The 22772-nt window shown below is 43.7% G+C and overlaps 1 protein-coding gene across 1 annotated transcript in view; it reads left to right on the top strand.

Annotated features, from left to right (window-relative positions):
• Positions 1 to 22772, top strand: part of LOC133212646 (autism susceptibility gene 2 protein-like) — a 213681-nt gene that overhangs the window by 179777 nt on the left and 11132 nt on the right. The window lies entirely within an intron of this gene.

Below are 22772 nucleotides of genomic sequence, written 5' to 3'. Positions count from 1 at the left end.
TGTAAATGTAAAGCAATTTCAAGACATGCTTTTGTCACATTACGTAGGTATCAGGTAGCTGCATGTGTCCTGAAGTTGCAGTGAGTATGCAGATGGTCACGTTGGCAGAGATGGAGAGATTTCCATCATCTGCTTCAGACTTGACTGTGGTTCTTATCCTGGTTTTGGTATTGGAGTGACTTCTCTGGGACTCAAGGCTGTGGTGCACAAGGGACAAGGGGCAGCTGGCGGTGTTTGCTTGCAGGGAGTCCTTTAAGTGGGTGAGAACAGTAATACTGCAAGATACTGAGTAGGGTAAGGTTTATTTTGAACTCCAGAAAACACCAGTGAAGACACAAAACTTCATTTTCAGATGGGAGTGAGTTTTGTGACAGTTGATTCCACAGACCCTGCTTAAAGCTCTTCTTTGTCTGCACCCAAATAACCTGAACCATTGTCTAAAAAGCCTTATGCTATAAAATCTAAGAATAGGGACAAACTCCATAAGAAACTGCAGTGCACACTGTAGCATCAGCTGTGTGGAGAGAAAAAAGGCACAGTATTGTAATTCTTCTGTAGAAAGGATCCTGGTGTGAAGCCAAAATGTCTCAATGCACGTAGTAACTTCTCCAACACCCGCAGTGCGTGGTGGGGTTCATGCCTTGAAGACACATGTAAAAACTAAAATGAAATATTATCTTTCTTATTTTAAACCATGTATGTTTTCAAATCCATGTGGATATGCACACTTATACATGTTATGATTTCCTGGCGCTTTCAATGTTATGGTTAAGTCCGATATTTTGTGAAATATCCAATGTCATTTCCTAACCTCTTGCAGAGAAGTCAAACAACTCAAAAACTCTGGTAATTTACCAGGTTACTTAATACTGTTGTTACTTTTGCACGTTGAGGTCCATTTAGATGCATCCTCAAACTCTACTTTTTGATATACTTGCTATCGGAAGGCTCTAACTCCAGCTCAGTTTGGATGGCGTAGATGGGTTGACACATCTCCCACTAGCTGAAGCTGAAAGTCAGAAGACAAGTTAGGATCTTCCTACCCAAGCCAAGTTACCTAAAACCAGGTCTTGATCTTCGTGTTGTGCTTGGTTGTGAGAAAGGTGTTACCATTGGAGAGGATGCTGGATAGAGAAATTAAGACTGCAAAAATAAAGAACAGAGGGAATCCTTCTGGCCTGGGTTATGGAGTAGCAGGAGAAAGTAGAAAAAGGAGATGGCAGGTTGTGCCCCACTACAAAAGGAGGTATAAGGCTGTGTAAGGATGTGCTGGTCTGGTGAAAACAACACTCTGGCAGATCCTAGGTTAGTTTGTGGCCATTTTTTTAACCCCAGGAATATGAAATGTCCTTTGGTAAACCTGCTGTGGAAGACGATAGCAGAACTTGTAAGCATTTTCTGAGGGAAATGTGAGCTGTAGAGATTTATTAATAGGATGTAAAACAATTATTTGTTTGTGTGCTTTTCCCCCTCAGGAATCTTTTCCTTTCTGTTTTCTAAATAATACAAGACATCCTTGGCAGCAGAATCCCCACAGTTGTTAATGTCAGATTGTTATCAGATTTGGCAGTGATTGTTTTCTAATAATATGTATGTTTTCCCCTTGCTGCTCATGTAAGAGTGACAGTTTGCTGAAACTTAATGCAAGATAGAAAAAAAAAGGTCAGCACTTGCCATTTACATCCCTGAAAACAAATGATCTAGTGAGCACAGATCCTTTATCTGCCTTGTAGTTATCTAAGAGAAAGATTTCCATGGAGCAGATGAGGGGTGGAATTCCTCGTGGTTTTTAGCTCCTGTTTAGATCCTATTCATGTTTGGGCTTGAGTAACAACTTCCCTACACTCCCAGCAGAAGAGCTGGTGGAATTCATTTCAGTTTTGCTCTTATCTGTAAGGGTTTGTGGAGATGTTTTAATTTAGTAAGCTTCACAACAGCCTAGTTACGTGATTAGTATCTTCTCTGAGATAGGAATGGGAAGCAGAGCCCCTCAAATGGCAAATGCCTGGTACAAGGTCTGATAAGCTGTTGTGTGCCAGACATCATTCCTGGGGCTGCTCATTTCTTGCCCCTAGCCTCATACAGAGGCTGCAGACCGAGGATACCAAATCCTTCTCCTCCAGGTGGACTTCAGCAAGGCTCAGAGCAGGTCCATGATTCTGATTTTCTTCATTTCCCACCATTACAGTGAGTCTGTGTGTCCACTGCTCTGACCTCAGCCAGTGCCGTTGTGGCTGGCAGCTCCAGTGAGTCAGACACCGAGCTGCCTATGGAGCCAGGGAGAAATGATTCTCTCTTGCATCTTCAGCCATGTGGCAGTGAAAAGGCACCAGCTGTCCGGCTCCAAACCAAACCATCCACTTTGCTCTGCACCAGGCTGTTTCCTAAACAAAGCTCTCTGATTACTGAGTATTATCCACCTCCCCAAGGAGCCACGGCTACTCCCCCAGCTGCCGTCTTCCTCCTGAAGTGAACATGAAAGATAGACTGAGTCTGATCCCAGGGCAGGATTAACAACCTGGGATGTGTCACAGCAGAGAAGAAAGGGCAGCGTCTAAAGCTCCTCTCATCTGTTATGGCAACAAAACACAACAGAAGAAGTAGCTTAATACCGAACACAACGCAACCTCTTTTCAGAAAGGGATTAAGTAGCTGAATGCACTTTTTTAGACTGAAAGTGATACGGTGTTAAATATAACCCTTTTAGACTGTTTCTTCCTGGGGATTATTTTGGAAAAGCACCATGACCCTGGATCAATGAGCATCTCTTGATGCTAAAAGTATTAACCAGGAATGAGAACATAAGCAAGAACAAGCTACTGTGAGTTATTTTTTGCTTTACCAGTCTTCATCTCAAGATTACTGGCAAGATCCTCTTGTCTATGTGTTGTCCTTAGCTGGAAGATTAACTGCTGCTATATTTCTACAGTGACTTTAGTGTTATTAATGAGAATGATAGGAAGTGTGTATGTTGTTGTAACTTAGTTGACTACATTGGAATTTAAGATCTAGAAGAAAGTGTGTATATATATATATATATATATATACACATATATATTGTTTTTAAGAGTCATTTAGTAAGAGTAATTTATGTTTGGGATTTTTTGGGGAGAACATGGGTTGTTTAGCAAAGAGGAGGCTCTATGTGATACAGCCCAACCCCAGCTCCTAGGCTCGATGATGTCTGAGTGCAGGCTGGTGTGGTACAGGGCTGCACCAGGTTGCAGAAGAACCCTTAAAGATTGAATTTCAAGGAAATAGCCCAGGTGGACAAAGTGTATTTTTCTTCCTGTGCTTTTCCTTGCTCTGTGTTTTTGTGTATCAAGCAATAACAAATGATTACCCTTAGCTGGGTGAAATACTCCTCTCTAAATAGCTCTTGCTTGAGCGAGCTGCTTTGTTGTTGTTCCTGATAACCAAAACTGGAGCTCTGGAACAGATACCCAGGGTTATTCTGGGGTTAGAAATATTAAAATCTTTCTTCACACTTTCCCTCCAACTCTTTTCCTGTGTGAGCTGCTGAGATCTCACCCTTTTGTTGACACCACAAAGTTTCCACCACGCTCGCGGAATAAAGGAAGTCCTAGAAGACACTATAAGCAAAGCTGGAGCAGGATTTGGTGGGTTTGGGGGCTTTTTTTGTATGGGAGGAGAAGGAGGAGAACTCTTTAAGGTTGCATGCAGTTGTTTACCGACTTAGCCTCAGTCCACAGCAGCTTCTGTAGCCTGTTCAGTGTGAAAATTGAGATGGGGGAATAATAGTGTCAGAAGAAATAACCTATTTCAAGCAATGTATTGTAACTCAACTGCATCTACCCTACTTGAGTGAATTTACCGAAGTAGTGTAAAGTGAAGAAAAGAGCAGCTTCCTAGTGAAGCAGGAGGAGATACTTCCTCTCTGCTGTGATACTTGACTCTGTGAGTGACCACTTAAACCTTCCAGGCATCAGTGGAGAGCCCCTGAGATTGCAGCTCTTTCTGCCAGGGTGGAATGCAAGTACACTTTCTGATACCCGTGAGGATTGTAATACACTTTTGGAATAGCCCTAAGTCAGGAGCCAAGACCCATCATGTTGCGGGATGTACAAATGCACCAGGGGAGATGTGTCCATCACTGCTTTTGTGCAGGTGTTCTGTGGAGTAGACAAGGGTTAGAGGAACCACAAAAGATTTCTAGAGAGAAGTAGAGGTTTGAAGTAGAGAGACATACAGATTTCTCCAATTGTAGAGTCTGATGGCAAAACACCCTCTTACATTAAAGAAATAGAAGAACTCCAGTTATGAGGTTGTTGATCAGCCAGGATGTGATCACTCCATTGTAGAAAGACATGTTGAAATGAAAGCATTATCTGAGATACTGATTTCTTACTGGTGTTGAGGAACATATCATGGTTATTACTGGGGAACACTGGGCATTTTCACTGAAGTCTGACTTGGTTCAAGCCCACTGTTACTGGTGCCATTGAAACAACTCAATACTAATATTTCAGAGTGTTAGTTCCGCTTTTGAGTCAGTATTTAATTCACACAGTTATGTTGGGGGATCCTTTGGAGATGTACAAGCCACGTATGGATAGTCTTAACATTTTGCACAGTGAAAGAGTGAGATGTGATGGAGACCCTGTTCCCACACTGTGATGGATGTAAGTGGGTGTTTCAAATGTCACTTTTCAAAGGTGGCATGCCAGGAGCCTCGATAAGCAGAAAGCTGAGCATTTACTGTCTTTCAGTATTCACTGGCATTGTGTAAAGCTGATGTCTGGTTCAGTATCAGGTGTGGATGTGATGCCTGTCTTGCTTCCCCTGGTAGTTTCAAGCAGGTGTACCTTGAATGGAAAAACCTGAAGTGATTCACCCACAGAATGGTTGCACTCAACCGCTGTCTGAAGTACTTTTGCAACATCCATTCACCAGAGCATGGGTATGTTATTTTTTTCTTTTGCGAGTTTATGGTACTTAAGCAGCTTAAAGTTCATTCAAAATACTATTTCATGTGATCTTGAAAAGCAGCATTTTACTGCAAAACCCTGTAAAGATGCAGAGGGTAATGGTACCAGCTGAGTGTGTAGCTCTGGAAGGGATCAGCATCGTGGCTTCTTTACTGTTGTATCTTCTGCATTGTTAGCCAAGCTCAGCAGTCGACTCTTGCCTGCTATTAGGGAGGCCCTTGCCACTATTAAGAAGAAACTGAATTACCATGGAGTGGTTAATAAGACGCAGCATTGCTGCCTTTCATGATTGTATCAGGAGTCTCATGATTATCTTTCTTCTCTTTTTTTAATCTTAGATCCTGAAGTACTGTCATTATGTGCAAGGCACTCCCTTTCATGAGGCTAAAAATGAAATGCAAATAAAGAAAACCCTGAATATACATGCCACAGCTTTTAAAGCAGTTTCATAGGAGGGAGGGATTGAGTGGTGGTTTTTTATACTTGAGATTGGAAATACTTCAAAGTTTTGTCAAGCTAGAAGAAGCAGTGAAGCATCTCACATAGACACAGCTCTATACCTTGTGCATATTTGCCATTAATTGAGTCCCTGTGTCCTGGGTAGCATCCTTCGTGTCCCACACGGTTGGGACTCTGTGTTGCTGCTGTGGCCACAGACGGTTTGCAGAGGCTGTTCCTTCTCCCAGAGCTTGGTCAGATACTGGCTGCCTGACCACTGTCAGCCAGGTACTGTGTGGAAGCAGCAGTTGTGCTTTGACCATGGCTTCCACTAACACCGCTGCTCCCTGGCAGCGTTTCCTACCTTGTCCCAGATGCAGTCAGCTGTCAGAGTGAAGGTGCAGTCGTGGCAGTGTGACTGTGGGTTTGCCAGCACTGCTCCAGCTTCTGCGCGAGCCTCTGGCAAAGGCTGCTGTAGGGACCATGGCTGTTCCCTGTCCCCTCTCACCCTTCTGCCAGTCTGAACTGAAGCAACAGAGCAGCTGGCGTGTCCCCTCTGCTGTCACCTTCTGACGGTAACTCTGTCAGAGAGGGATGGAGTATGTGGCTCTGGATAGTACAAGGTAGCTGTTACACCTAGAAAATGTTCAAATCTCTGTCATTAAAACATTTCCAGGCATCTTTGTGTGCTGTAGATATGCTGGCATGCGTTAGTAGTGTTTTCTTGAGCTGTGTTTCAGTCAGGGAGGGGAAAGGAGGCAAATTTCCCCTGATACCAGTGGGGAAGTAGCATAGCAGCACATACTCTGTCCTTGGAGTAGGTCAGCAGCCCTCCTTCACTGGCTTTTAGGCTGGAAAGAGAGACCCATACAGTAAAACAAGGGGGATCAGAGTTTGTCCATTCTTTTTTTTTTTGTCCTCCATGGTTAAATATGGGTTATCCATTACAGACAGCTGTTTGATGAAGAAGGAGTGCTGAGATCAAGTAATCATATTCTGCCAGGGTTACTGCACCCATTGAATAAACACAGTGAAAGATTTCGATGCTACTGTGCTTAAAACCCTGCATTTTTCCCCTTCAGACCAGTAGTAATACTGCCAGAAATAACTTCACTTCAGCTACCACCATTAATACCAAACTTGTGCAATCTATCTCCTGTTAAATCTGGAGCGCTGGGAGCAGAGTAACCACACAAATCATTCCCTTGAAGGTTTGGGTTTGCATTGGCAGCTGAGTTGGTAAGTGCTGAGATAAAAGCCCTGCCTGGAGCACCCCATATTAACCAGCCATCCGTGTGAAATGCATCCATTTATTTAAGTAAATCTTGCTGTTACTTGGCTTTGAACAAGAGCACTTTTTTTCCTTTGCGGTTTCTTTAGATAATCTCAAGCTCAAATGTAACTGCTCCTTTCCAACGTCTTCTGGGCAAAGGTGGTTCTAACACTGTGGTGGAAAGCTTGTCTTTGCAGTGCTGTATGCATTAGATACATGACAGCAGCAAAACATATTCCAGAGTGCTGCAGTGTCTTCATTAGAAGTCTGTTGAGCAGTGAGATGGCAAACTGGGTTATGAATGCACAATTATTTGGGTGATTCAGAGGAGAAACACCAGTACTGAGCACCAGGGTGAAATAGCAAAGGTGCTGAGCAGAGTGAGCGACAGGAGATGAGGTTATGTGTTAAACAGTTGCAAGATGAGGGCTGCTGGAAGAATGAACTATTCAGAAGCAGCTCTGGCCTCTAAATTAACTGGGATGATTCAGTGAAATGACCTGTGGGCAGCTCAATAGGTGTTTTTGTTCAGTGCACTGAAACAATTAAAAAAGATGTAAATAATGAAAGGCTGAATCAAATCTTGGAGTCTGAAATAGAAGACATTGCTTTTGTTCAAAACACTTGCTCGAGGCAGCCTTTGAGGAGCGTGTTGTTTTCATTGGGCTCCATCCCCAAAAGGCAGAGCTGGAGTAAGGGCTTGTAGATGGCCATTGGAGATGCTTACACATGAGAAACGGCCATGGTATGAGGAAAGGCTGGAGGGACTGGAACTGGGTAAAGAGGAGACAGTGAGGACATAAGAGTTACTAAGGTTAATGATAGAAGCAGTAGCTGCAGTAATACATCTCCTTCCTACATGTGTGCCCAGGGCACATGTGTGATCCATTTGGGCTGGTTAGGTTCTCACCAGACAACGGGGAGCCCACTGGTGTGAAATAGGTGGGGAAGCATGGCTGTGGAGCCCAGGGCAGGTGAGGCTGGCAGGAGAAACATGGAGGAGGAGGGAGGGGGATAGTTTAGTATCCATCTCTTCTTCTGCACTGAGATGTATCCAGAACCCAGAAGAGCATCACTGCTGTGCTGGCACTGGGGATGTCCAAGCACCTGCTCTGAGAAGAGGCTTGAGGCAGTGCTGGGGTTCGCTTTCCCTTCACCCGCATGCTGTGTTTCAGACCCATGTCCTGCTGTGCCCAGCCAGATCTGCGATGCAGACACTGCTATAGGAACATGTGGAAGTAAAATTAGACCCTTGTGAACAGTTGATTTTTATCTTCCTCTCACCAGTGGCTCTGTGGCCCAATCTTGCTTTTGCTGCGCTCTGTCTCTGTGGAACAACAAAGCCACCCTCATTCCAAGTGCTTTCTTTTTTTCTCCATTTGTTTCTTTTTTGTCTAACAAAGACAGACTTTCACTCGGTACTTTGCAGAATCATTTAATGTTGTTTGGTTTTAATCTGTTGTGTGATTAAAATAGATTAATGTTGTAGTAACATAAAAACCCTCAGGGGGGTTTGTTCTCTTTGTAAATATTCTCTAGGATCTCTTCTGTCTTCTAAACTGTGTGTAGGGAGAGTATTTAACGGGACCTGGGGAGAAAAGAGCCATGTTTTAAACTTAATATAAGAATTTAATTTTTAATAGGTTTCATTTGGGGGTATTCATACTGTAGTGGAAATTAAAGTGTCTAAATGCTTTGTGTGTAAGCTGGTGGAAAGTCTATAAAGCGATGTGTGGGTAAAAAACTACCTTTCCTTCTTTAGCTGATCTTAAACCCATGAAATACAGAAACTATTGATCGATGTAGTTCACTGATACTTGACCTGGTTTTGCAAACTTGCCTTTGATCTGTCTTCAGCTGATACAGAGAGGGTTTACTCTGCAGAGAGCCAAGTGACCTTCCCTCCTCCAGCAGATCTCATTTGTCCCCACATGGATCTCTGGAGGGCTGTGCAGAGGATGGAAAGTTATTACAAGAATTAAGTCACTTCTAGTGTGTTGCCAGCCATATGGACAAGTGAGGAGTGCCGAGCCAAGCTGCTTGCGCTGCACTGGGGTTTATTAATGTAGGAGTAAAATGGCCATTATCACTTGAACTTTTTGGATGAGAAGGGTGTAAAGAAGCATTAGTTGCTTCCTAAGTGTACTTATGTACTATGGGCTTTACCTGGGAGTAAAGGCTCTGCAGTTTTATTTCAAGGTTAGGGAAGATTTCTACTTAGTGTTCCTGTTGAATTACTGGCTTTAATCCAGTCAGCCTGATGGGGAGGTGGGAAGCTCAGCTGCAGGCCGCTCTCCTTGAGTTTTGTGTCCTGCTAATCCAGAGTCTCTTCTGTATCACACCTTCCAAAGGAGACTTTAGCTCTCTTCAGCTCATCAAACTGGAGCTTGCTTGTGTATTTGATTGCCATTCCCATCCGTGGAAGAGCATCATGGTTTGAACTACTCCATCTGTCCTGGTGCAACATCCCCACTGCAGAACTGGCTCCCAATGGCCATGGGCCATGCTGGGCCAGCCACGCCAGCAAAGGATGCTTGACACAGCAAGTGTAGACAAGCTGGCTGAATTAGTGGTTAGGCTTCTGTGTCTAAATCACAAGTTTATTCTATTTCTTTGCAGCTGGTAACTTGCACAAGTTTATAACTAGCTGGTGCCTCGGTTTTATGTACGTAAAGCAGGGGATGCCGAGGTGCTTATGGCAAGAACCCCAACTGCAGCTAATGACCCCCTCTAGCAGCTGCAGCAAGACACAGCACTAATCCCTGCTGCATATACATTTCCAGGTCTGTGAGATTAGTTTAATACCTCAGCTTTATCTTGGCATTATGGACTGCTTTCTGTCTTCATGTGGAGGCATCAGAATGTCCTCCGGCTCTTTTGTAAGATTAAGCGCTTCCCTTGGCATCCTGACAAGGAGGAAATTTAAAGAACAAGAGTATTTAACTTAAAGCTGATCTGGTCTTTGTGAAAGCAGGAGGATTAGACCATTAAGTTTTACATGCTGGCAGGTTTATGTCACCGATGGCACTGATGAACGAAGCACTGTGGAGAGGCGAGCTGGAGGCTGATGGTGTATTGGAGCTAGAAGGAGGAAGGAGAACATGTGCAAAGCAGGATCTGCAGGATTTTGCCCGGCAGCAAGGGGTTTAGAGTCCATGCAGGAGCTGTGATGTGACTATAGGTCTGTTCCACAGGACTGTGTGCTTCATTAAGGAAGAACATAATGCGTGGAAAAGGAGTGGGCAAGTCTCTACCCCTGCCTCACACTGGGTTCATTGAAGGGGCATGTGAGTCCTGAGCAATGCCACTGTATTCCTCCAGCATTGCCTTCTGTATGTATTTCCTGGACCACAGAGTTTTGTGTCTCCTAAAACCTTATGTTTATCTGTAAACTTGCTCTGTATCTAGAATTCAGTTCTAAGCCTTACTGGAAGAAGGGTAGTTAAGAGAAAATGCTTCATGAATTCATTGTGGCACCACCTTGTTCCTCCTGAGGATGAGTTTTTAAACGTTTTCAACAGTTTCCAGTAAAACTTGTGGCTGTTGGTAAATGTTCAACTGTCTTCTTCCTCTTCTAGTCAGAAACAAACAGTAAGCTTGAAGTGAGTGCTGGAGAGCTTCCAGCACAAATGGCAGACTTCACACCTCTTGGGAGCAGGAGGGGTTTGGATCCCTTCTGAAGGGGAGTGTGAGAAGCAAGTGTGGGGCCCTACCTGCCTCCAGAATGATTTGCATGTGCTGTTTTCCCTCCTTCCCTCTGAATACATTTGTCAGCCCTGCTTTGATAATAATCAAAGGAAATCCTCCACACTTGCACCAGAACAGGGCAAATTACTACATTTGTGTATGTATGTTCCTATGCAAAGGTATGCGCATCCACGCACACACGTATGCATGATAAATATCTATCTTACAGTGGGTTGATCTGTTCAGTGGAGCTCTTAATAGCTTATTTCTAAATGTTAATGGGCCCACTTGATTCTCTGTGTGTTTTCTGTGTTGCTCTGCAGATTATTATAGTTTCAGCCTTCTGCATATTATACAAGGGTTATATATGATTATAAATTAGTAGTCATCATCAAGGCCTAATGGCAAACTAAACAAATGAGCTCAGAATCTGATTATAAAATGCTCATGGCTGTCAGCCTCACTGAGAAGTGAACAAATCCAGGTAGGTGCTTTTCAAACATCCCAGTGCAGAGCAAGGAGTAGTGCAAGCAAATAAATGGTTATAGCTTACATTTCCTTACTCATTTATTTAAATGCATCTGTTGAACCACAGTGAAGAGCACTGGCATTCTGCCAGGCTTCAATTTGCCCTTTTTTTTTTTAATCCTCAGCATTATTCTTATGGAATGAATACAGAGAGGCCTTAAGCAAGAGCTGATTCTTTTTTTACAGCAGCCCCTGCCCTGAAAAGAGCAGGGAAAAGCACTGACCTAACCGCATCCTGCAGGAGCTAGAGCAGAACTTTAATCTTCTAGTCCAGTGCGCTGTCCCTGAATAGTGGTGATTTTCCATAGTTCACATCATTTTCTCTATGTATTCGGAGATGTTGCAAGATCAGTTTTGCCCAATACATCCTTAAGGATTATTGCTAAAAGCTTCTCATAGCCTTGTAAGAAATATGTGCTTTGGCATATCTATTACCTATTAAACCTGGCGAAATAAGAGTTTACCTATGTCATAACAAATCAAGCCTGGGCCAAAACAGCTGCAAACATTCTGTACGGCTTAATGAGCTCTTGCTGGTTTGCCCTGGTCCAAACAACTTGTTATTGTGACTGTTCCATAGTGCAGAATTACATTATCAAAGCTGCTCTTAAAAAGACAAGATGGGGTGTCAGGGAAACTGATCTCCCTCTGCAAGGAGCATGTGTGGCACAGAACTGTGCTTTATTTCTGTGGTAATTCAGTTTATAGGTGTATAATCTTTTGTAATTCTGATACGATTAAACAGAGGTAGTAGCAGAAGGCGGTTTTGTTTGTTCCTAAAGTCCCTTTAAACGAAAGCACAGGGACAGAGAACGGAACATTCCGTATTTCTCTTACCCTTTGCATAAAGCACTCCTGGATCCCAAAGTGAAGCAAACCAGGGAATTTGGGGAGTTAAAGTCCTGCCTTTCAGAGCGCTTCTGTCAAACAGGCTTACATACACCATCGTAAAAAATGTCAGTGTAAAATATCTGAACTAGAGCAAATTGAACCATTTGGTGATTCTGATGCTTTCATTTGAAGCCTCATGCCTGCAAGGTTGTGAAAAAGTCAATAACATGAATTGGAAGCTATTGATTATTTCGCTGGGCTGCTGTTGAAACATCATATGTGCTTGATTTGGTCTCCCAACACTCAGTAAACGTTTGGTTTTAGTTTCATCTCCCTTTGTGAGAAGAATTGGAAATACCATAAAACTGCAAGTGGGTTTGTGGGATTGGCTTTTTTCCCCCCTGATTTTAAAGTATTTTTCTTAAACTGTAATAAATGTTATTTGTAAAAGGCTCCCCTCACTCCAAGATGGATATTTCATGCCACAGATGGGCCTATTCTCAATTTCCTTTGTAAGGCACTGAACCTTCTGTTCGACACTGCCATCTGCAGCCCCATGGATTTTAAGACATTTGGATAAGGCCCATCCCCATCAGCCAGGTTGTGGGGCCGGGCCTCTGCTCCTTGGACACAAAACCAGTTATGGAAATGTCCTGTTTTGCTGCTGCCTCTCGGCCAGGACCTTTCTTGCCACCCTGCTAAATTATAGCAAGAGATCTAAATGAAAGCCTCAACTGGGAGGCAGCTTGGGGTCAAAGTCTGTGATGTGGAAGTTTTAAAGGCTGTAGTGCTGCCTGCAGGTTGGTTGTATTGATCCCTGAATCCAGAAGAGCACCGTGTTACCCACATCACAAGTGTGGAGCTGCCTTTGCTTTGTACTGCTGAGCACTTCATAGAATCCCAGACTGGTTTGGGTTGGAAAGGGGCTTTAAAGCTCATCCAGTTCCAACCCCTTGCCACAGGCAGGGACACCTTCCACTAGATCAGGATGTTCTACCTGAGGCAGATAACAAAAGAGAGGAAAAAAAATAATAGGGATGATTGTGGGTATTTGCAGAACTGATTTGACTGTAAGATTATTCCCAAGAATAAAAATATTTACGTCCCAGTTGGTTAAAAATCTGTCCATGATGTCTATTTGTTTAGTGAGCAGTCATTACCCAGCTCGGCTCCTTCTGGTAAAAGACTATTCAGTGTTTGGTTAATTTCCAAGATTCAAACATTTTGCTTTAAATTATTGGTATTGAGATGGAAGCATCCTCAGGCTGGTTTGCTAACACAGTGCTATGAAAACACACACGCTGCAGAAGTTGGGGTTGGTGTGGTTCTGCCAGGGCATGACCATGCAAAGTGACGGGACCCAAAACACCGTAGCCCTGAGTGAGTTAAGCTGCCAGCAGGAACAGAGGGAGAACAGAAACCAAATCACTTCATCCACAATTCTTCAAACCCCTGAGTTCATCTTTCCAGTTTGACCCTGACATAGTTAAGTGAGCTTAAATGTGTGCTGCAAGTTAAGCAAATGCTGTAACACTGCCCTAAGAAGGATGTTTTCCCTCATCAAAGGCCTTTGAGAGGAGGAACAGAGTGCGGAAAACACAGTAACATGTGAGTTATTCAGCTGTTGAGGTCAGAAGGAAAGTTGAGCAATAAAACTTTTCTCAATGTCTCACCTATGCTAGGTGGAAGATTTCAGATGCTGCATTCCAGGCTGGCTGTGCCAACTGTCGAGCCAGTGCAGGCTCCATTGAAGGAGGCTTTTCTGCCTTGTTATATCCAAGCCAGTTATTCCAATACCATGGTAATCCCTAGCTGCAGAGTTCAGGCTGTCTGAAGTCAAATGGCTGGTTCTTGCTGGAAGGGTTTGGAGCACAGGCTGTTGCTGGAGCTTTGCAGAGCTGTTGAAATGACAGCATGCTCATAGAATCCCAGACTGGTACCTGTTGTAGACTACACTGCAAGTGTCATATCTGCCTCTTGATGTGCCAGGAGCTGTGGTGTGATGTTCTCTGTGCTTGTGTGATCTTGAGTTTGCTTTGTGGTGAGCAGCAGAGGTGCAAGGATGTTCGTAGGAGCAAAGCAAAGTGTGGCCTCTGTTCCCTCAAGTGCCTCAAGCACTGTCCAGAGCTCCATCTGTTCAGTTTTGGTGTAAAAAAAGTTAGATGAAGTTAGTTTGCAATGTTCTGGAGAATTTGTGATGTTGAAATGGAAGATGGCTTCTCATTTCCCTACCTAACACATTTAAATGTAATAAGCGTGGGCTGATGCCAACCTCATGAAGTTTAACCATGCCAAGTGCAAGGTCCTGCACCTGAGTCGGAGCAATCCCAGGCACAGCTAGAGGCTGGGCAGAGAAGAGATTCAGAGCAGCCCAAGGAGAAGGACTTGGGGGTGCTGGTCAGTGAGAAAATGAACATGAGCTGGCTTCAGTGTGCGCTTGCAGCCCAGAAAGCAACCGTATCCTGGGCTGTATCAAAAGGAGCATGACCAGCAGGTCCAAGGAGGTGATCCTGCCCCTTTATTCTGCTCTCGTGAGACCTCACTTGGAGTATTGTGTACAGTTCTGGTGTCCTCAACATAAAAAGGACATGGATCTGATGGAGCAAGTCCAGAGGAGGCCACGAGAATGATCAGGGGACTGGAGCACCTCCCATATGAAGATCGGCTGAGAAAGTTGGGACTGTTCAGCCTGGAGAAGAGAAGGCTGCGTGGAGACCTCATAGGAAGCCTTGGGTGAGATGGTTTAGTGTGAGGTGTCCCTGCCCATGGCAGGGGGGTTGGAACTTGATGATCTTAAGGTCCTTTCTAACCCTAACTATTCTATGATTCTATGAAAAGGAAATGCTGAGTTTTAAAGTTCCCTGGTGCAAGAGAATGTTAAGGTAAAGTGCTTTAGAGGGTTCAGGGGGTTATTGGATGTTTATAGATATAATAAAGATACTCTCACAGTTCCACCAGCTGGGATAACAGCTTGCTAAAGGGAGCAAACCTCAAGGTTCACTCTGCTAACCAGCCTCTTGCTGAGGGGCTTGGAAGAGCTTTCTTTGGATGCAGGTCATGGGTAAGTGCTGCAGTTACATCATCCCACTGCACCTGCAGTCAGGTCAGTCAGAAAGCAAATACCATCTGAAATGGACCATTGATGTTACACCTCTCATGTGAGCTCTATGCCCATCTGGGATAGCTGTTGTCTGCTTTCTCATCTCCTGTGGGGTGTGTTTTGCTGACCTGACATTCACGCAGGTGCCTTCTGGAGACAGAAATTAAATGTGGAACTGTGTTTATTTAGAGGAAACAGTAGTGGTTAATGGCACAAACTGTTTATACATAGAAAGAGTCTTTGCTTTTAGTTCTGGGAAACCAGCTGCTGACACCATGGGGCTGTCCTGGGTTAGCCCTGTGATTCCTTCCCTCCACTGATGGTGCCACAGGGGGCTGGACCCCATGTGGGATGAGCTTGCTGTGCTGGCAGCCCGGCTCTGTGCCACACATCCTGTATATCGCAAATGACAGCTGAGCAAACTTATGAAATCCCAATTGAGGATGGTTATATTGGTTGTGAGGATTAGCACAGCAGGTACCCGTTGGCACAGGGCAAGGTTTGGGCCGAAGGATAAGTACACATTCCTTTTATTATTGCAGCTAATGGGAATCTGCCAGACTTTGAAGCGCAGAAAAGCCTCACTGGCCACCTGTGAGCTAATCACATAGATTTGCCTCATTCTGTATTTCAGCTCACTTGGAGCCTGTAATCTAATTTCCAAACAGAGATGAGAAGAGTGAACAATTCATTTTCTACTTTACATGGCTGTGCTGGTAAACTTTTAATCCCTTTAGAATTACAGTTCCTTGCAACATGGAGGTAACACCACAAAGTCTACGTGCAAGGCTTTGAGTCTTGGAATGCAGCAGTTGCTGTATAATAATGGGCCTCAGTGAGGCACAACCTAAATCAAAATGAAAGGAGCATGGGACATTTTTCAGATGGTATTTAGAAGCACAGATGAGCTAAAGATTTCGAGTTGTGTAGAAAATCCCTAAGTTTTGGACTGTACAAGTACCTTGCAGCAGTCAGGGTTGTCTTCAGCTTCAGATGTTGCACCCCAATTTTGGGGTCTTTTCTGCATCTAGGACACTGTTGCGTCACTCTTGGATCCTACCAGCTAATCAACCATTTCATAGGTACAGTGGAAGTGTGTAGACCTTCAAGGCCAGGATGGATGTGGTTCTGAGCAACCTGTTGTAGTTGATGATATCCCTGCTCATTGCAGGGGGTTGGACTAGATGAGCTTTGAAGGTTCATTCCAACCCAGACTATTCTATGATTCTGTGTATGTGGCACATTTGGCTTTAATCTGGTCTTCATTGCTCACCATTTATTTTGAGACCAAGGATATTTAGTTAGAATTCCATCCACATTTGAGCTAACATTGAGTTGAGGGTGCTCCTGTCTGCTGAAAGCCCAGTGTTTGTTCATGGTGATGTGTTTTAGGGTGTGTTCTTGTGGATGCTTCTCATCCAGTTGTTCTATCGTAAGGAACACACCACCAACATGCTGTTCACTGGTTTCGTTAGGGGCAGGTCAATCAGTGAGCATTTAGTGAAGGTGAGCAGTGTACTTCTCATGTGTGAAGGACTTTTCACACCAATTGAGTGTCTTTTTAGTGATCTGCATGGACAGTGCAGAGATTATCCACATCTCTGGGAGGAAAAACTTCAGTCAGAGCTTTCTTGAAGACACAGTGTGCTTCAGTAGTGAACAGGTAGTTCACAAGTTGGCTTCATGCTGCAAACTGGGGCCCACATAGTTTAGGTAACTGGGACAAAGTAGTCATTGTTCAATGGATGTGAAGAGCAGGCTGGGAGAGCCATGGTCAAGAAAAGGAGATGTCAAGGCAAAGCAAACGTTTGTGATTAATTCCATAGGGTCTGTAACTGAGGTAGAGAAGACATCAGGAGGGCTTTGGACAAGAAAGGACGACATTGCATTATGCAGGAGATGGTGATGCTCCTTTGTGAATGGCTATAAGAAAAAGCAACAGGCTTTTCAATTTCTGAATTATCATATGGGCTTTAGTGGAATATCACATTCCTGTTTATAAAATGCTATAGAATGATGTAAGAACAAAACTGACACATGCTAAAGAGGCGTTATCATGCCTTTTTCTCAAGTTCATGCTCTTTTCTATTTTTAATTTCTATAAAGTCTTTTAAGTCCTCTACCTCTGTCTCGCACAGGAGGATTTGGTATGCAGAATCATGTTTTGTGTGCAAAGAAAAGCTTCTAGTAACTGTGGTGTTGTCCAATCAAACACAAAACAGACCTTCAGATCTGGTACAGCTCTATATTTAAAACTAGTCAATAATTCAGCCATACCCCTCTCCCCCTTTTTTAAATAAAACAAATTCGTGGAATATGTTTGAGACCAATACAAGGAATTCAGACAATTTAAAAAGGGATGGGCATTACTGGACATGTATAATTTAATAGAATAAATGGAATAGACAGATTCAGTAAGACCCTTTGTTGACCAGGAACATTGAAATCTCATTTTTGCATTTACTGATATGACCCAGACCAAAAGAATTCTTTTTAAGTGATGCTGTGTTAGAGCAGACAGTTGGATAATATCCGTCTTTTTCTCTGGAGTGTTGGAAACACGAGCAAATAGTGCCAAGCATAAGAATACTGTGAGGCAACACTGGTTGGTGGAGTTGTGATTTGTTTGCTCACAAAGTTTTCCTAGAGACACTAATGGCTTAAAATAGTGGGTATTGTCATGGTCGTGCTGCGCTTCATCTCAGTGTTAGTACAGAGGCAGTGGAGGTTTAAGCTCTCTGCTTATATTGACATCATGCCTTTAAAAACAGGAGAGGAAATTCTTGGCTCTAAGGAGCAAACTTACAGTGGAAACAGTGGTATGTGTCTGGTGAGTTATGGGTATGACACCTCTTGAGGGGAATAAATGTGTTACTTTGCTGTATAAACATATCACACAGATCTTTTTGTCCTTCATGTATTAAGCTGAGCTGTCAGGCTAAATTCGATTAGTGTTCATAGGGTGATACTTTTCAAGCTGCTTTTGAAAGCTGGTTTTGTCCAAGCTCATTCAAGGAATTGCTGTCACATAGACCAGGATGAGCAGATGTCATGAGCATTCGAGGGAATATTACAGCTCTGTGGCCAAGGCAGATTGAGAGCAGGGAGGGGGAGCAGTGGATGGATAAACCCTATAAATTTATTTTGGTCACCCTGCAATGGAGTTAACCTTGTGCTAAGGTTATCCAGCTCCCACCACACTTCTGCGCTGCCCACTGGGTGGGTAACAGGGCATTTGGGTCACAGCCAGAAGAGGAGAGGGGAAGATGCTTTTCTGAAGCCAAACAGAAGTAGTCTAATGGATGGGTGTCCCTGCCCACAGCAGGGGATTGAAACTGAATGAGCTTTAAGGTCCCTTCTAATCCAAACCAGGCTGGGACTCTGTGATTCTGCAACTGTTACCAGCAAAATGGAGCTAAAGAAGGGAGAGTAAAGAGTTGTGTTACTTTTGTCATGATCTATTTGCAACATGGTGTTGGATTAAGAGCAGCTGAAGTCTTGAGTCCTCTGTCCTGAGTTGTGAGAGCAAAAAGCAGCAGTCACACATGATCTAAGGCTGCCCGTGGTAGCTGGAGCTGGAGAGAACTGTTAGAAACCACAGAGAAACCTCACCAGGCGGAGAGAATAGGGGTGGAGAGTCAGGCAAGCTCAGAGCAATGCACATTATACCAAACCATGCAGGTGCCTACAGACCTTGTGGGGCTCTGAATTAGATGGGACAAGTCAAGGCAAGAAGCTGGGTGTTACTAGAGATGGTTTAACACAGAGCTTCACTCATAGCTGCAGCTGCAGGCTGGGGACACTGCCTGTCTTGTGCGTGAGGAATACTGTGGTGAGGATGAAATGCTTTGGTATTAATGGGGGTTCAGCTTCTGAGGACTGGGCAGTATTGTCAGGGCTTCTGAAAGTGTTGCAGAAGCCCAAGAGGTATGACAGGATGGCAGGAAAAATAACAAGTGATCAAGTGTGTGGGAAAATTCTCATAGGAAGAAAGCAGGGGAAGTCAGGAGTTGTAAACATTGTAAAGGACATAGAAGGGGAAGCAGTTTAATTTTCTGAAGGACTAGGTGATTCTGATGGTTTGTAGAGAAGTCATCTTCTCACAGACTTGCAAGAACCAAGTGCAGTTAAAAGATGGGAAATGAAAACCTTGTGGGAGGAATATTTTCCTATGACATGCTAAGAAATTTACTGCTATGGGCAAGAACTTGTGATACTCAGAAGGGACCTGAGACTTATGTGCAGAACAAGCCCATGGTTGTTATCACAGTTCTAGAAAACCTTGGAAGAAAACCTCAGGCTTTTGGTATAAGCCAGCCTTTGAGATTGGCATCAGATCCTGGGGGTTGGACAGGCTGCTTTACATTTGCAGGCAAGGATTCTACACCTGGTTTGGAAAACCTTTGTGCTTGCTGCAGTTAGTGGGAAGCAGGGACCTCCAGCCTTATTTAATAAGGCCTTCTCTATGTTTCTTTGACACTAGGTGTGCTTTACAGATACTGTGATTACAAGACCTGTATTTCTTGAATTAGAACATGAAATTGAAGCAGGAGGCTAAAACTCCTTGTGCTCAAACCCTTTATTATTAAAGAATATTCCCCAATGACTTTGTCTCATTGCTTCTCACGTGGGAAGTTTGCCAGCCCTTTTGAGAAAAGTCCACTTTTTATAAGCACTCCAGTGCTGGTAGCTGGCTATTGAATAGTTAAGGGTATGGTTAAGGATGTAATGTATTGCATCCAAACTGGAAAGGTTAGGAAGCCAAGAGATTTTCCCTACTGGAAATAAACCTTTGGCTGTGTAAGTGTGTGCATTGAAACAGGATGGAGGTATCATGGCGTTGCTTTCTCCTAGGATCTGTAAGAATGTTACAGTTGCATGCATCTCTATTAAGTAGTATGCAATCATTTATGAAAGAAAGGCGATTTTGCATGTTCTGTGCTCACTTTCCTCTAGGAAGGTATATCCCATTCCTTTTTACTAACTAAAGAGGTGCTTTATTATAAAACTCAAGCATAAACTGCTTTCAGTGTTATACTCGCAGTGTACAGGATACAGGAGTCACATTTGTGGCGTATGTTCTGTTTAGCAGCTGGATGAAATTAATTGTTTCATGTGAAATGTTGGAGGACTCTGCATCTTCATATCAAGGCCAGAAGCAGCTTGGTGCCTGAAGACTTTTCAGCATCTTACGCAATGCCACTAAGTGCTTCTTCTCATTGATCTGCAACTTTCTTGTTGCCAATTAAATCCATTTGAAGGCAGAAGATAAATATTATTAACAGGAGGGAGCAAAATCTTTTGCCCTGACTTTCTTCTCTGTTTTATGAGGAAGTACAAAGTGTGTCACAAGTCTTGTTAGTTGGTTGTACTAATACCTGCTTTACTGTGGAATAATTGGTCTTAGCAGATGACAGTGGCCATGCTTGGGAATGCGTGGTTTTGATTTGCATAATCAGATACTTTGGTGGTGTCCTCGAAAATTGGAATGAAAGCTGGCTGGAAAATTGTTTCAGCAAATCATGTGTATCCAATGCAGCAGATGAATTGCTCTGGGGGCCTTTATGATACGTGTTGGCTGGTGAACCCAACAACCTCCTGCATCCGCTGCAGTAATGGTTTCTGTCATCTGCCTTTATTTATCCCAAAGTTCCATTGACCAATGTCTAATCAATATGAAATGTACAATCGGGTCTTAAATCTGATTAATTATTTCAAGCCTTGTAAAATGCCGGTTGAAGTGTATCTCCCAGGGCCGGGGCTCAGCAGGGGCTTTCTGCATTCCATTGACCTCAGAGAAGTAAGGGCAAGTTGTATTGGTTGTGACAGTTGGCACCAACTGCCCACTAACCATGTTAAAAATGGGGGAAATAGTGGTTATATTTTTTGAAAGCTCTCATTTTTTATCTTGCATTAAGAAGTTTGCAGAAAATTCTAGTTGGGCAGAGGTAATATTGTCAAGAGAAGAGTTAAACTTGCTACAGTATTAAAATCAATGCTGTTTTTAAATTACATAGCATTATCCCAAAGATAATGCTGCAAAATATTGAAGACTCCTGTAATGAGTCTGCACTTGGAGGTGTTACATGGAGGTGTCTGGGAGTCCTGCATCTTGAGAGATCCCCAAGCTGTGTGTGTTCAGTGAAAAATAAAGGAATTTGGGGGTTAAGACAGATAAAGCGGCAAAGACGGGAAAGGAGGATAATGGAAGTTGCAAGTCCTGTTTTTATGAGACAAGCTTCCATAGAATCCCAGACTGGTTTGGGTTGCAAGGGACTTTAAAGCCCATCCAGTTCCAACCCCCTGCCACTAGCAGGGACACCTTCCACTGGAGCAGCTTGCTCCAAGCCCCTGTGACCAACCTGGCCTTGAACGCTGCCAGGGATGGGGCAGCCACAGCTTCTCTGGGCACCCTGTGCCAGCGCCTCAGCACCCTCACAGGGAAGAGCTTCTGCCTAAGAGCTCATCTCAGTCTCCTCTCTGGCAGGTTAAAGCCGTTCCCTCTTGTCCTGTCTCTGCAGGCCCTTGTCCAAAGCCACTCTCCAAGTTTCTCCTCAGTCCTTAGACAGCATCAAACTATGGCTTTATTCCTTTTTCAGTAAAAAGATTGATGGCTGCTGAGTGCAGTATCAACCCAGTGGATAAGGGAAGCCTCTGTCAGCACAGAGTTACATCACAGTTACTGGTCTTTGGAGTTCTAATGGAGTCATTGCACTTGATCCAAAATAGAGGATGGAGACTGCCATAAAATAAAGTTGCTTGCTTGCTTTCTTCTTCAGCTGGAAGCTGGAGGTGAATTCCCATGATGGATCACCAAGCTTGAAAAGCTGTGTAACTGGGTTCTCTGTGTCATAGTGATGTGAAAGGTTTTTTTATCCCTTAGTTTTAATACTGAGCTTGTCAGTCAACATTCAGAGATGCGATGTGCGAAGACATACTGGTAGGAGAGGAGTAATCTTGTATGTATGACCTTGAAGTAGTGTTGATGAAGTTGTTGAGCCCTCCTTATGAAACATGTAATTGGTAGTGTTCATCACTGATGTGGGATTTCACCTCCCTAAATAGATACTGTGAGATGAAGGACTCTTTCTGATTCATGTATCATAATTATCAGCCATGTGGGGATGCATGTACCAGGCATTCTGGGGTTAGAGACTTCTGCACATCTGGCACTGTTTGGGGTATAGCATAGGTGCAGATAGAGAGAGGGAGAGGCTGCACACATTGTGTTTGATGTTTGGAATAACATTATCTACTAAACACAGCATTTTCTAAGCTGTGGACTAACAGGGACAGTACTTAAGGGGAGATGTAATGAAGATGTATGCAGCAGCAGCAAAGAACACCCAGGAGACACTGGGATTCATAGCCCTTTTCTCCAGGGGAGGAGGAGCGATGGCATGAGGAGCAAACTCCCCACAGAGACATGTGCAGAATAAATGTTACACACATGAGAGACATGAAAAACATCAAATGAAAAGCTGTAATGAATGCACAGAGTGCAGGGTGGTCCCCATAGTATCACCTCTGTGGGCTGTTCAGCCCATCTCCTGTGTTCATCTTGTGGGGATTTCTGATGACAAGGCTGAGCCCTCAAAGCCTCATTATGATGCCTTTCTGACAGACAAGAAATAGGAATATCGTAACTTGTACATCTTTAAGGTGTAGGGACACAGATCCACCTATTCCTGAACAAACTGCTGCTCATTTCCTTCCTCCTTGGGGACCTGCCTTAACACATGTGGTGATCACACTGGCGAACTTTCAGTAATGCTTACTCAGATGGGATTGATCCAAAGAATTAATGCAAATGGAGTTTCCTTTATTTAGAACCTGCAATTTAATTGCAGTGAGATAGACCTTGGGTATACAGCAGAGTAATTCTTTTTATTTCTCTGGAGTCCCACTTTGCCCCCGTAGTCTTCTGATCCAAATTCATGGAGAAGCCTCTGTGCCTGGTACAGAC

Source organism: Neopsephotus bourkii, unplaced genomic scaffold (genome assembly GCF_033783945.1).
Source record: "Neopsephotus bourkii isolate Nb327-2 ecotype Australia unplaced genomic scaffold, CSIRO-AGI_Nbou_v1 NB_726, whole genome shotgun sequence".
Classification (NCBI taxonomy): domain Eukaryota; kingdom Metazoa; phylum Chordata; class Aves; order Psittaciformes; family Psittacidae; genus Neopsephotus; species Neopsephotus bourkii.
The sequence above is the reverse complement of the archived record's forward strand: the minus strand, read 5'-3'. Positions and strand labels throughout refer to the sequence as shown.